The sequence below is a fragment of the Elephantulus edwardii genome, unplaced genomic scaffold (assembly GCF_000299155.1).
Source record: "Elephantulus edwardii isolate Elephantulus edwardi_28Jun2011 unplaced genomic scaffold, EleEdw1.0 scaffold00360, whole genome shotgun sequence".
In the NCBI taxonomy this organism is placed as follows: domain Eukaryota; kingdom Metazoa; phylum Chordata; class Mammalia; order Macroscelidea; family Macroscelididae; genus Elephantulus; species Elephantulus edwardii.
The window spans coordinates 1,629,964-1,634,671 of record NW_006400110.1 but is presented as its reverse complement, the minus strand read 5'-3'; the positions used below and the strand labels follow the sequence as shown (position 1 = coordinate 1,634,671).

Genomic DNA, 4,708 nt, shown 5'->3' with positions numbered 1-4,708 from the left:
TTCTTATATTACTGACACAATTTTGTAGCCTGCTTTTCACCCCATTCATTGGATCATAATTGGAATGATTTCCATGTTGCTGAATCTTGGTTGTCCTTTCTAATACATGCCTAGTATTTTTTCAGCCAATTGATCCTAACTTATTCAATCATTTCTTCACCATTTTATACTCAGATTAGCTCAAAGAATTATAGAAAGGTAAGTGAGGGTTTTTCAAAGGGCTCTTTTCATTATCCTTAATAGATTATCATAGGAAAAGTACTTAGGTGAGCCCTGGGCTTAGGAAGATCCCACAAGTGTTAGTAAAAGTAAATGAGAAGAAACTCCATGGGAGATCAGACTTAACTCTTGCTTAGAAATAAAAGTTCTATTAAGAGAGTCATGATGAGTGGTCTCGGCTGGCTCTTGGGGAGAGAAGGAGAAGGGGCCAACCCCTGAAGAGGCAATACAGAAGCTAAAAGAGACAGAGGCCATACTGATCAAGAAACAGGAGTTTTTGGAGGAGAAGATTCAACAGGAGCTACAGATGGCCAAGAAGCATGGCACCAAGAATAAGCGAGCTGCCCTGCAGGCTTTGTGGAGGAAGAAAAGATTGGAACAACAGCTGGCACAAACTGATGGGACATTATCCACCCTGGAATTTCAGCGTGAAGCCGTTGAGAATGCTACCACCAACACAGAAGTGCTTCGTACCATGGAACTTGCTGCCCAAGGCATGAAGAAGGCCTACCAGGACATGGACACTGACAAGGTGGATGAACTAATGGCTGACATCACAGAACAACAGGAGATTGCCCAGCAGATCTCAGATGCCATTTCTCGACCTGTGAGCTTTGGAGATGATGTGGATGAGGATGAACTTTTGGAGGAACTAGAGGAGCTTGAACAGGAAGAATTGTCTCGAGAGTTGTTACATGTGGGTGACAAGGAGGAAGAGCCCCCGGTGGAATTGCCCAGCGTTCCTTCTACACATCTGCCTGCAAGGCCAGATGAAGATGAAGCAGCACTAAAGCAGTTGACAGAATGGGTGTCCTGAGGAGCCTGGTCTTGCCTTCCTAACACCACCTTAACTGGTTTTTCTTAAGTGTCAAGTGCTGAGCTGAAGAAGCCTTGTTAAGAGGTCCTACCTTTTTTAGGAGCTGGTGCAATCTTGCTTGAGAAAGGGGTATGCTGCCTTCCCTTCCCTGACTCAACTCTGAAGAAGGTTCTTGGTGTGGGGCGAGCCCTTGGGCTGCATTCTCTTTGGTAGCAGTTACAAAGCAGTTACCAAGTGCCTTTGTTTCAAATAAAACCGGGCAGATAGAACCATATTGTCTATACTGCCTTGTTGACACCTAAAAAAAAAAAAAAGTTCTATTAAGAATAAGAATTCTACTCCTGAAAAAAAACCAAAAAAAAAAGAATTTTACTCTTGAAAAAAAAAATGAATTCTACTCTTGGACATAATAGCTTTAGGGCATCCTTAAAGGATGATCCAAAGTGGGACTGGGAGCTGCCCATCTTATTGTTCAGTCTTCAGGGTCTTGACAATTGGTGGCAAGGCTACAGAAAACCAATGGCTCAAGTTGTGACTTTGACTTCCTTAATCTTCACAGAAAGAAAAGCAATCTTTCCACTCCAAATTGTTAGGTCTTTGCACTGGACGTAAGGCCAAGGGCTCAAAGAAGGGACCAGAAAAAAAAAGGAAGCTAAAGAAGTTTTATTAAGGGGTCTCCCTAGAGGGATCCCTTGGTCTGCAAAGAGAAAAACAGGCAGAGGGACAGACCAGGGAAATAGCTCTCCATAAAATGGATTAGGGCAGGTTTTATAGTGAGGGTCTTTAGGGAGGGAAAGGAGGGACATCCCATTGTGGTTTAGCCAGGTGGGTCATCTTCTAGCGAGGGAAAAGAGGGGCATTCGTGGTAGTTGAGGCTGTTCACTCCCTTTGTTGACATGTTGACATTCCTTGAATCCTTTGTTCTCCCTTTGACCTTGGTTCTGGCCTGACACAAACCAGGTTTGCCATGTGTTTGTAGTGTTTTGTCAAGTTTATTTCAATTCACAATGACACTATGCAACAGATTAAAACTACCCATAGAATTTTCCCAGCTGTATCAGTTGTAAGTACAGTCATCAGGTCTTTCTTAGAGCTGCTATGTGACTTTCAGTTAGCTGCTGAATGCTCAGCCATTGTGTCACCAGAGCTCCTTACCGTCTTTGACAAGAATAGTTTGTATGCAAGGAACAGATATTTACTTGGCTGAAGTAATAGTATTTGAAAGGCAGAGGTTATTGTGAAGTTACTATGACCCAGTGTTGTTGATTTTTAATTCCATCAAATCAGAACTGACTCAGCTGACCCTCCAGTGGATTTTCATGGGCAGTGAATTACAACTCCCATTGCTTCTCCCGCAAAGCAATTTGTGGATTCTGGCTAAATGCCTTTAGATAAACCAGTTGTAGGAAATACTTATTTTTAAAAAAAACTAAACAAATAAAAATTCAAACTTATTTCTGTTGGGTTGGAACCAACTCATAAATGACCCTCAGTGAGTTTCTGAAGCTATCAACCACACAAGAGGAGATTGCCCATCTTTCTCCTTTAGAGCTGCTGATAGATTTGAAGTACCTGAGAGGTATGGCCTTTGAGTTAGAAGCACAACCACCTAAGGACTAGACCACCAGGACTCCCTGTAGAAAATATAGCTAGGCAAGAGATCCATATTTATTCTGATTCCAAAAAAGGGTGATCTGACAAAATATAGAAATTATTGAACAATATCACTACTATCATGTGCAAGCAAAACCTTGCTAAAGATGATCCAAAAATGACTGAACAGTACATCAATAGAGATCTACCAGAAGTACAGGCTGGGATTAGAAGAGGTAGTGGCACTAGGGACATTATTGTCAATGTCAGATGGATCTTACTTGAAAGCAGAGAGTACTAAAAAAGTCTATCTGAAAAAAAGAAAAGAAAAAGAAAGTCTATCTGTCTGTCATTGACTACACAATCAACTAATTGTGGCTAACCTTGGGAAGAATGAGAATGCCAGAAAACTCTGATTGTGCTTTTGCAAAACATATATGTGGACCAGGAGGCGGTTATCTGAACAGAGCAAGGAAACACTGTATGGTTCAAAATCAGGAAAAGAATGTGTCAGGGATGTGTTCTGTCTCCCTACCTCTTCAATCTATATGCATAACAGATCATATGGGAGGATGATCTTTATGAGGAGGAATGTGGCATCAGGAAGACTTATCAACAACTTGCGTTACACAAATGACACAACCGTTCTTCCTAAGGACCTGAAGTATCTGCTTCAGAAAGTCAAAGACTGCAGTCTTCAATATGGATTAAATCTCAACACACACACACACACACAAAAAAAACAGAGTTTCACCACCGGCCAACTGGTAGATAGATAGAGAAGAGACTGAGACCATTTCAGCTTGCTTGGCTCCACAATTAACACTCTTGGAAGCAGCAGCCAAGAAATCAAAAGACAAATTAGATTAGGAAAGGCTACTGGTTAGGGACCTCTCCAGAGTGCTGAAGTGCAAAGATGTCAGTTTAGAGACTAAAGGGCACCTGATCCAGGCCTTGGTCTTTGAAATTACAGCTATGCATCAGAGAACTGGACAATGACTAAGGATGTCAGAAGAAGAATTGATACCTTTGAGGTGTGGTGCTGGCGAAAACTCTTGAACATACCGTGGACTGCCAAGGGAATAAGCAGGTCTATCCTGGGAAGTCTGCTGTTAGGGACCTCTCCAAAGTACTGAAGAGCAATGGTGTCTCTCTGGAGACTAAGGTGCGTTTGATACAGGCCATGATCTTCGCAATCACTTGTTATGCATCAGAGAGTTGGACAATGACCAAGGAGGAGAGAGGAGAATTGATACCTTTGAGCTGTGGTGCTGGAGAAGAGTGTTGAGAATACCATGGACTGCTAGGAAAACAAACAGATTCATCCTGGAAAGGGTTAAACCAGGTGGCTCCTTGGAGGCAAGGATTCTGAGGCTCTGTCTAACATACTTTGGACATGTTGTGAGGAGAGACCGGTCCTTGGAGAGGGACATCATGCTTGGGAGGGTGGAGGGACAGCGCAGGAGGGGAAGGCCCTCTATGAGGTGGATTGATTCAGTGACTGGGATAATTGGGATGGGAGTGTCAGAGACAGTGCGATTGGCACAGGACAGAACAGAGTTTAGGGCTGTTGTATATAGGGTCGCTATGAGTCGCAAGCGACTCGACAGCACATAACAACAACAACATCCTGGAAAGGGTATAACCAAGCTACTCTCTGGAGGCAAGGATTTGGAAGCTCCTTCTCACAAACTTTGGGCATGTTGCCAAGAGGTACCACTCCTTATAGAGAAGGACATCATGCTTGGATGGGAGAAGGGACAACACAGGAGAGGAAGATCATATTGATACAATGACTGGGGTAATAGGAGCAGGTTATAAAAGCAGGCAATGAGATTGGCTTAGGATAAGACAGGGTTCACATAGGGTCACAATGAGTCCTTGATAACTTGATGGCACACAACAGCAACATAGGACCAAGAAGGGGATCATGAATCTGCTTTTTTCTTTCTTTCCTCTGCTTTTCAAGGTACATAGTTGTTCTGTTTCTTCTAGAACACATGTCGGCTCTATCCTCTGCTTCTGTTTCTACAGACTGGCGTTTTCTGCTGACTTATGTTTCTTCGGCTTCCCCTCATT

General features: G+C 42.9%; 1 pseudogene; it reads left to right on the top strand.

The window, feature by feature from the left end:
- Positions 1 to 384: 384 nt before the first annotated feature.
- Positions 385 to 1,036, top strand: LOC102847453 (annotated as a pseudogene).
- The last annotated feature ends 3,672 nt before the right edge of the window (positions 1,037 to 4,708 follow it).